We start from the raw sequence: 11,085 nt of genomic DNA, 5'->3' as shown, positions 1-11,085 counted from the left end.
GTAACAAGAGTGAAACTCCGTCTCAAAGACAAACAAACAAACAAACAAAAAACACTAAACTAAACTAAATCAAACACTGGGTCTGTGTTTAATAGAAAGAAAGGCAAATAATCCTGGGGCAGAGATTAGGAGAGGTTAAAGACAGAGCAGAAAGATCCTAAGTGGATTCTGTGGCTGCTAAGAGGTGGGAGTGGGGCAGGGGGAGTTTCAGAATACAAACCCTAATGGCTTGGGGCTGGAGTTTTCATGCCTAGGCTGGGACAGGGACAAGGCTTGGGCTCACTTGAAAAGGGGACTTGGAACTGAAACCCTTTCATAAATGCAGGACCCTGAAAAGAATCCCACAGCCTCCAATGAAATGACCTAAAATATCTTCCCTCACCTGCTCAGGGAGGAAACAAGAAATTTCGTCTTTATCTTGTGGATAAAATAATCTGTAAGACATTAGAACAGCAATCCTGTGTCATGTAGAGAAGTACAGTGGAAAAATGGCACTATCTGAATAGTGTGAGGATTCTCAAGTTAAGAGGGCAAATTGAGCCTGGGCACAGTGGCTCAGGCCTGTACTCCTAGCACTTTGGGAGGCCGAGGCAGGCGGATTGCCTGAGCTCAGGAGTTCGAGACCAGCCTGGGCAACATGGTGAAACCCCGTCTCTACTAAAATACAAAAAATTAGCCAGGTGTGGTGGTGTGCACCTGTAGTCCCAACTACTTGGGAAGCTGAGGCAGGAGAATTGCTTGAACCCAGGAGTCAGAGGTTGCAGTCAAAAAATAAATATATAGAAAGAGAGCAAATTGGTCCCAGATCAATGTCTTAATGTAAGCCAGGACTAGGAGGGGGAAACTGGTTAGGAGGCTCCTGCGGCATTCTCATTCTGGAACGTTCATGTGCAAATGAGTCACCGGGGATCTTGTTAAAATGCAGATTCTGATTCCTTACATCTAGGTCTGGGGTGGGTTCAGCTTCCAGTGATGCTGGTCCCTAGTCTACTCTTCGAATAGCAAGGCTCTTAGTGACAGACAATGGTGGCTTGGACTAGGTTGGTGGTGGGATGGAGAGAAGAGTATAGATTCAAGAGACAAGCTGGGGAGAGAATCAACAGGACTCACTTTTAAGGGGAAGGGAGAGTCAGGGATGGCTCGTGGGTGTGTAGACCAGGGCAGGAACAGTCTTTTTTAGGGGAAGGGAGTGTGTGTGTGTGTGTGTGTGTGTGTGTGTGTGTGTGTGTGTGGTGGGATGGGAGGGATCAAAAACTCATGGAGAGGCAATTCCAAATACTGTGCCTTATCTCCTTTCTATGCAAAAATGTTATGAGGCATTCAGGACATAAATGATCTATTTTCCCAGTTTGGATTCCTGACAGCAATCTTTGCTTGGTGGCCCAATCTGGCAAGTCTTAAAGGCTTACTGAATAGCCAACTTTGTAAATGAGGTCCAGAAATGGCCAGCAAACTCCCCGTCTCTGCCTCTCATGCACTCAACAAGCACCTGCCCTGACCAGCAATGATCATGACACTTAAACTAGTTGAATGTGGGCTCTCTCTATTAGAGTCTTCCAAACTCTTTCACATGCAGTCAATGTGAATGAGCAGAGGGCACGAGCACTGCAGTTTCTAATAAATGATACAGCATCCAGAGTTAAAGACATGTTTTGACAAATATGTATTTTTAAAAGGAAAATAGGCCAGGTGCGGTGGCTCACGCCTGTAATCTCAGCACTTTAGGAGGCCAAGGCAGGCAGATCACCCGAGGTCAGGAGTTCGAGATCAGCCTGGCCAACATGGTGAAACCTTGTCTCTACTAAAAATACAAAAATTAGCTGGGCGTGGTGGCATGCGCCTGTAATCCCAGCTACTCAGGAGGCTGAGGCAGGAGAATCACTGGGACCCAGGAGGTGGAGGCTGCAGTGAGCTGAGATCATGCCCCTGCACTCCAGCCTGGCAATAGAGCGAGACTCTGTCTCAAAAACAATACAAACAAACAAACAAACACACACAATAAAGAAGGCGGACAACCCTGCAAATATACTTGATGTGTGACCTTCTTTGCTGTTTAGTCTGCTGGAGTGCTGCAGATGTCAGTGTCATTGGAAATACTCCTTCAGACTCAGCGATGGGGAGTCTCAGCAGAGTCTTCTAGACAAAGTGGGACCTGTGCATTCAAGAATGATTAGGAATGGAGACTGAGAACCTTCCAGGTGGCAATTACAGGTAGTGGGACTAATGCAAGTCAGGCAAGGAGGCAGCCTCTACCAACAGTTTTTCCCCTCCTCTCTTTTCCACCTTCCATCTTCCCCACTATAATAAAATCCGAACGGGGATTTCCAGGCCCAGGTTAAAGGCCTGTCTCCTTTAGACTGAGATAGGTGTCCATTTCCGGTTCACTCATGGCACTCTGTGATTATTGCTAACATTGGTATTTCTACATAAAATGATTGTTTTATGGATTTCCTCCTTAAGGTCAAGAACTTTGTTTATTTTTGAATCCCCAGAGCCCAGAGCAGTGCCTGGCATGTAATAGGAGTTTGATAAATTTAAAAACAATTGAAGAATATTTTTCTTGATGACTTTTTCTCTCCTCTGCATTCCTCTGTTACATGGTTTGTACTACTCTCTGTTACTTGACATGTGCCTGAAACACTGAGTCAATGTATCAGTAATTTAAACAAAATAGTTTATTGCTTCCATGTAAGAGTAGGAATAGAAGGAGTCCATACTGATACAGGGTCTTCAGGGTGTCCTGTATCCTGGACCCTATCAGCCATTCACTCTGTCAGCCCTAGCATGCTGCCTACATTTCCATGGTTGGAGGTGGCCACCACCACATCTTTGTGGGAACTAGCAAGAAGGCAGAAAGAGGAAAGAGAAAACAGACTTCCTTCCTTTGCTTCCTTTCCTTCTTTTCCTTCCTTCCTTCCTTCCTTCCTTCCTTCCTTCCTTCCTTCCTTCCCTCCCTCCCTCCCTCCCTCCCTCCCTCCCTCCCTCCCTCCTTTCTTTCTTTCTTTCTTTCTTTCTTTCTTTCTTTCTTTCTTTCTTTCTTTCTTTCTTTCTTTCTCTCTCTCTCTCTCTTTCTTTCTTTCTTTCTCTCTCTCTCTCTCTTTCTTTCTTTCTTTCTTTCTTTCTTTCTTTCTTTCTTTCTTTCTTCCCTTTCTCTTTCTTTCTTACAGGGTCTTGCCCCCTCACCCAGGCTGGAGTGCAGTGGCACAATCATGGCTCACTGCAGCCTACACGTCCTGGGCTCAAGCGATCCTTCCACCTCAGCTTCCCGAGTAGCTGAGACTACAGGTGCTCACCACCACGCTGCTAATTTCTTTTTTTACTTTTTGCAGAGACAAAGCTTCATTATGTTGTGCAGGCTGGTATCAAACTCCTGGGCTCAAGTGATCTACCTGCCTCTGCCTCCCAATTACAAGTGTGAGCCACCACGCCCAGCTGCTTTCTTTTGTAAGATACAACATGGAAGTTGCTCCCATCACATCTCTTTCCATCCTATTCTCAGGACCTAGTCACATGGCCAGATCTATACGAAGGAGACTAGGAGAGGTAGATCTTATTTGGGTAACTATCTAAGGCCAAAATTTCTATTACCAGAGAAGGAGAAAACAGATATGGGGCTGTGGAGAGGGAGGGAGAAGTTGAGTGTCTGCCACACTTTTATATGGCATTTGTCAGGGATATTTCAGTCTTAGCTTTTTCATTGTTTCGTTTTGTTTTTTGAGATGGAGTGTCCCTCTGTTGCCCAGGCTAGAGTGCAGTCGTGTGATCTTGGCTCACTGCAAGCTCCGCCTCCCGGGTTCAAGTGATTCTCCTGCCTCAGCCTCCTGAGTAGCTGAGACTACAGGCGCCCGCCAACATGACCAGGTAATTTTTGTATTTTTAGTAGAGACAGGTTTCACCATGTTGGCCAGGATGGTCTCGATCTCCTGACCTCATGATCCACCCGCCTCGGCCTCCCAAAGTGCTGGGATTACAGGCGTGAGCCACTGCACCCGGCCTAGCTTTCTCATTGTAAAATAGGAATAATCATGTTCACCTTACAGAATGGTGATGTTACTGGAAAGAGGTCCTGATCCAGATCCCAGGAGAGGGTTCTTGGATCTTGAGCAAGAAAGAATTTGAGGCGAATCTATGGAGTAAAGTGAAAGCAAGTTTATCACGAAAGCAAAGGAATAAAAAAAAAAATGGCTACACCATAGGCAGAGCAGCAGCTTAGACTGCTGGACTAAGGATACTTATAGTTATTTCTTTTTTTCTTGTTTTTTTTTTGAGACAGAGTCTTGCTCTGTCGACCAGGCTGGTGTGCAGTGGCACAATCTCAGCTCACTGCAACCTCCGCCTCCCAGGTTCAAATGATTCTCCTGCCTCAGCCTTCTGAGTAGCTGGGATTACAGTTGCATGCCACCATGCCTGGCTAATTTTTATATTTTTAGTAGAGGCGGGGTTTTGCCATGTTGGCCAGGCTGGTCTTGAACTCCTGACCTCAAGTAACCCACCTTCCTTGGCCTTCCAAAGTGCTGGGATTACAGGTGTGAGCCACCACACCCGACTAGTTATTTCTTGATTATATGCTAAGTGAGGGGTGGATTATTTCTGAGTTTTCCAGGAAAGGGGTGGGCAATTCCCAGAACTGAGGGCTCCTTTCCCTTTTAGACCCTATAGGGTAACTTCCTGACATTGCCATGGCATTTCTAAACTGTCACGGCACTGGTGGGAGTGCCTTTTAGCATGCTAGTGCATTATAATTAACATATAATGAGCAATGAGGACCACCAGAGGTCACTCTCATCGCCATCTTGGGTTTGGTGGGATTTGGCCAGCTTCTTTACTGCATGATGTTTTATCAGCAAGGGCTTTGTGACCCCCGTCTCATCCTGTGACTTAGAATGCCTAACCTCCTGGGAATGCAGCCCAGTAAGTCTCAGCCTTATTTTACCCAGCACCTATTCAAGATGGAGTTGCACTGGTTTGAATGCCTCTGACAGTGGTGAGTACTGAATGAGAAAACAGTTGTGATTATGCCTGACATAGTGTCTGGAATACAAAAAGATGGCCAAAAGTGTTAGTGTCCTTTTTCTCTTTCTTTTCTGGAGATGTCTAGACAGTACCCCATAATATCCATATGATAATATGCTTGACCTATTTTTTTTCCTTCCAAGGTACAGTTGTTATTGAATTACTTGCAATCATCAAATCATAGGTGGTCATCTTATCTTTCCTCTGACAGTAGGAGTTCTTTCAAGGCAGAGGCTATATCTTGCACAACTTTGATCTTACAGCATGCCTTGAACACAGATGTTCAATCAATAATTGCTAAACGAATACACGGGTGAAGAAGAGAAGAATCTTTTCATCATGCCATCACTGTGTCTCTATGGAGTGGGATTTATCAATTACGTTGAGGCAACAAGACAAATATATCAGCATTATCCAGGTTGTGGTCCCACAAAATGTTGGTGCAGTATGGAGCATGCACATCCTCATTCCTGCCTTCTGGTGGTGCACTGGAGCCAGGGAAGAGTCAGATCTGGGACAGGGTGACTCTCTTCCCAGAACACATGTCACAGCACAACTGCACCACAACCATCTTCTCCCTCTTTCCTCTGACTCCCCATCATAAGAAGAACTCACTCTCCCCTTCATAATTCTAGACATACTTCTTGAAAGTTAGAGTGCAAGTATTTGGGGAAGAGGAAAATGGTCGTGATGATCAACATTTTATAGAGTCTTGAATCTGCTCTCCTGGCACCTTTTGGTCATCTGGTTTGGGTGTGGGGGGGGGGAATTGCCCCTCACCTTGTGAAACTGGGTTACAATTTGATGATGCCAGGCCAGCTGGCCCAGAGAGATGTGTTACCATGACAAATGTAAGATCACCTTGTGGTTAGCCACTTGACCCGAGCTTGTTATGTCTGTACACTCATGCTGAGGGCGACTGCACCCCAGAAATCAGAGACTCATAGACCTGCCTTGGTTGCTGGTTTGTCCCATTTTCTTCAGTCTCCTAGGCCTAGACAGAGTTATCAGCTCCTTTCATATTCATGCCTGGCATTTCCTTGCTCTATGCTCTCCCGGGGATGGGATGCTTTCAGCGGATGCTGCCCGTCCCTCCCCAAGCCAGGAGGGGCCCTGGCCTCTATGACAGCAAATCCATTGCACCACTTAAGTTTAATTAGAGCACAATGACGGATGATTAGTTTACACATCAAAGCACTGAAACAACTCAACAAATTGGCCCCATCCCAAAGCCCAGCACAGGAGCTGGCCTTGAACTCAGAGGCTCTGCCTGCTGGGGCACGGGAGCTAGCAATGAAAGCTTGGGAGCCCCATGCAGAGGTGCACGGAAGGGGTTCTGCTTTGCCAGTGAAGAAACAGATCCCAGTTATTTCCAGCCCTAATTGTGCTCAGCGTTTCTCTCACCTTGGCTTTCCACCTCCATGCCCTCCCTTGGCTGCTGCTTAAAGTTTACATGTAGTTGACTCTCAATTATTTGGGGACTGATTATTCAGTCCATGGGTTATCCAAACCCTTTGCTAATCCTCTCTTTTTTACCCTGTTACTCTCCAAGTGGGATTTTTGACTGTTCATTAGGACACCTACCAGGGAATTAGAGCAAAAAGCAAACGAGTTAATCTTCTTCAAATCAGGCCACTTGGCTACCAGCCATTTTTTTGTTGGAGGTTTGGTGGGGGAAGGAGATAGAAATTATAGGTTGCAATGAGGTAAATGGATTATTTCTGGGTCTCCTTCATGCACACTCTACCCATTCCATGTGGATGACCAAGAGGCAGCTGTACACATGAGAGCACTCTGCATTAGACTGTCTTTGCCCTTTATTACATTTTTCAGATTTCTCCTTGTCATGCTGGGGCCCCAGAGCGGCTGCTTGTGTACTTGGAGAGGTAAGCAGTTTGGTTCCTCTGGCTCAGAAGACTGGTTTGTTCATACTAATGATCAGTGAAAAAGAAAACAAACAAAAATCCCTAAAGGTTCACCCAGTATTTGAGCCAAATTGACCTTCATACTTGGTCCTGCACACATTCCCATCAAAACAATTGGTGTCCTGCTCCAAGGTCATACTGTCAAAGTCAACGGCAGAGAAGAGACTTAAATCTAGGTCTTCCTCATAGCCCTTATCCCTCAGGACTATGTGATCTTTTTCATTGTCGGAAGAGAACAGAGCTGTGGCTACATGAAAATCTCATGGAGCACAAAGGCTCAGGCCTCTTTCCTGAACAATTGATGGTGGCGCGGTGCATGGTGGGATTCCAGTTGCCTCACTGTGGGCCTTGGGGGTGAGCAGGCATCAGCCTTACTGCTGTGATGTGGGCAGACAGATGAATGCTGGCTGCCTCTAGCACAGGACAGTGGGCGGGAGCTGAACTCCGTTCAGGCTGCTGTAAGCAAAGAACTTCAGAAGGAGGGTGACTCTGTGATTAGCATAAACCAGGAGTCTATTGATCTGGCTGATTAGAAAGTCTTCCAAGGCACCAGGGTAATTAGCACAATGTACAGAGTAGCAGTTATCAGCTTCATTGCTTAATTAACAATGTAAATATCTTTCTAAATGACATTTTATAATCCTGATTAGACCCTCTAGCGTTTGCCCTGTTTGCTGCTAATTCCTTCCCAGATGTACAGATAGTCAGATAGTTGTCTTTCTTCCATGCCTGACATCACATTTCTGTATCACATATGATAAAGCAATTGTATACGCCCCACATCTCCTCTTTTGTATCTAACTAAGGGGTCTGCTCTGCCTTCATCTCTCCAGCCTGAAATATACAGTCTGCCAATTGAATTGCCAATTAAAAGTACTTAATTAAATGTGAAAGGGGAGTTTTATCATGTTCTGGATTTTGAACTATTTTTTATTTATGTGCTTAGCAGGATAAGTCATCTTAAATTAGCATCACATTTTTTCCTCTGAAGAGCATGTGAGAAATGAGGCTATTAGGAGGAGAGGTTTAACACAATATTTGTGTACACTAGTCATGGGTGCAAAGACTCATCCCAAACGCATATGTTGCTTTGGCAAGCAGGGTTGTTCTTCATATTTATTTTATTTCCTTATCATTGCTGGTTGAATTAATGTTTCCCATAGAATATTTGGCCTGTCTAATCAGACATATGTGCAGGGAACTTGGTTGTTTTATTTAATTTTTACTTTAACTTCACCTATTATTTTCAGCATCAGAGCCACACTAAAAGATTATTGTTCCATGTCTAAGTTCCAAATGGCATACACACAAATCCTTATGGAGCTCTGGGGGTGGAAAGTTCAGAGTTCAGAGGCTCCTACTGTCACTGGAAAGACTGTTCCAAAGCTTTCCATTCTTGGAGGCCTGATGATTTCAGCTGGTGGATTATTCACTTCTGGTCTTGTTGCACCCACTAACTGTGTGATGGCCAAGGCAGTTACACATCTATAAAGTGTGGGGGGAAAGTAAAAAATAAGAAATTTAGTATAAACCAGTGCATATCATACTGGTACAATGGTAGGAAAGGTAAAAATGAATTTTGGAGGAATTTGCTCTAGGTTTTAATTAACCATCTTGCCCTTGTTCCCCATTATCATTGATTTGTGTGATAAGTGCCAATTATATGTGTCATAAGTATACTCCTTTTTGCTGAAGACAAGAGATCTTATGTGTGATGCAAATAAGGGTTCTCAGAATGCTAATTTTGTAATGAGCCGATGCATTCTTCAAGGAGTTTATAGTCTAGAGGGGGAATAAAACATGTGCATAAATAATTATAATGCAAAGTAGGAAACTGGCATGTCATGAGACAGCAGAGAGAGAATTATGGCCAAAAAAAGGGTGGAGAAATAAATTATAGTTGAGAGATGTGGGAAGGCCTGTTTGAAGGTTGAAGGAAATTGGCATAAAAGCAAATTGAGAGTATTAGGTGTGGTTTCCAAAAGAGGAGAACAGCAGGGAGAAAACATAGAGGTGGGACAGCAAGGCATTTAAGTGGGGAACAAGAAGAGATTTGCTAGGGCCATTGTGGGAGGTATGTGAAGCAGGAAAGCCCCGCAGGTAAGGTTGCAAAAGTAAGTCAGGATGCGGTCACCATCACGCAGAACCTGGAATCCAAGGCTAAAACACCTGCACCACTGGCTGCTGCAGACCAGGGATCTTTTTTTTTTTTTTTTTTTTTTTTTGAGGCAGTCTCCCTCTGTCGCCTAGGTTGGAGTGCAGTAACGGGACCTCTGCTCACTGCAGCCTCCGCCTCCTGGTTTCAAGTGATTCTCATGCCTCAGCCTCCTGGGTAGCTGGGATTACAGGCATGCATCACCATGCCCAGCTAATTTTTGTAATTTTAGTAGAGACAGGGTTTCACCATGTTGACTAGGTTGGTCTTAAACTCCTGGGCTCAAGTGATCCTCCCACCTCGGCCTCCCAAAGTGCTGGGATTATAGACATGAGCCACTGTGCCTGGCCCAGAGAGTAAATCTTTTAGGCTGTGTGAGCCATATTGTCTCTGTCACAGTTACTCAGCTCTGCCATTGTAGCACAAATGCAGCTATAAACAATACATAAATAAATGGGCATTGCTATGATAAAATGTTATTTATGGATACTGAGATATGAATGTTATCTATTTCTTACATGTCACAAAATGTTCTTCTGATTTTACTGTCTCCTACTGTTGGAGTAGGCAGGGGCATGAAGCTGTAACCATCTCTTCCTCTGAGTTTTCTTTACCCTTGGCCATATCCCCATCACCACAGAGGGCCAAGTGTTGACTGAGCTTGGATCCAGTGGGTTAAAGCTGCAAAGTCAATGCATAGGGTGACTATATGATGGTGCATGCGTGCATCAGTGGTTATTACCAGGAACAAGCTTCGGTGCGCAGCACTAGGGTAACATTCGAGTTGTGTGCTCCTGACAGACTCTAACACTATTTGATATTTAAAAAGAAATACCTGGCTGGGTGTGTTGACTCATGCCTGCAATCCCAGCACTTTGGGAGTCCGAGGAGGGCAGATCCATTGAGATCAGGAGTTTGAGAATAGCCCAGCCAACATAGTGAAACCCAATCTCTACTAAAAATACAAAAATTAGCTGGGCGTGGTGGTGTACATCTTTAATTCCAGCTCCTCGGGAGGCTGAGGCAGGAGAATCACTTGAACCCAGAGGCGGAGGTTGCAGATCATGTCACTGCACTCCAGCCTGGGCGACAGAGCGAGACAGTCTCAAAAAAAAAAAAAGGAAGAAAAAAAAAAGAAAAGAAAAAATTCAAGAGTTTTGACAATCCATGTGTAGTAAATGAGGTATGCAGCCCTCTATATTATGAAACCCAAGCTTTGGTACAATACATACTGACATCCCTAAACCACCTTCCCTGGGCTGAATTAGGTCTTTCTCTACATCAGTAGGCTAATAATAATGTCCATCCATTTCCTGGGTAAGGTTCTGTAGTTTCCAGCAAATTATTTTCTTCTTCCTCACCTTCTCTACCCCCTCAATGATCCAACCTGCTTTGCAGGGATAAAAGGTGGAATGAGAGTGGGTTCAGGCTGGTGGGCCAGTGGGAAGCCTCTTAGCCCTCTCCAGCTCTCCTTCCAACTCAGATACCCTGAGAGTTAACACAGAGGTCAGGGAGGCCAGTTGACCTCCAGTTGAAACGTTGAACCAGCTTTTCCCTTGGTGAACTGGATCAAAGCAGTTATCTATCTCATTTCCGAGTATACCTGACATAACAAAGGGTTTGTTAAAAACATCAAATAAAATGTATTTTTTACTGAATTTGAAATCATATATTTATGCTTGAGTAAAATTTATCTAATTCATCTCCTTCCCTTTCATCTTGCCTGCCATCTCTTCTCTTATCCAGAAAAGTCTGTCTTTCTTTCTTTTTCCTTGAGATAGAGTCTTGCTCTGTCACTCAGGCTGGACTGCAATGGTGCAATCTCAGCTCACTGCAACCTCCGCTTCCTGGGTTCAAGCTATTCTCCTGCCTCAGCCTCCTGAGTAGCTGGGATTACAGGTGTGCACCACCAAGCCTAGCTAATTTTTTGTATTTTCAGTAGAGCCGGGGTTTCACCATGTTGGCCAGGCTGGTCTCAAACTCCTGACCTCG

This window comes from Macaca mulatta, chromosome 16 (assembly GCF_049350105.2).
Source record: "Macaca mulatta isolate MMU2019108-1 chromosome 16, T2T-MMU8v2.0, whole genome shotgun sequence".
Lineage (NCBI taxonomy): Eukaryota > Metazoa > Chordata > Mammalia > Primates > Cercopithecidae > Macaca > Macaca mulatta.
This window is presented reverse-complemented; position numbering follows the sequence as displayed.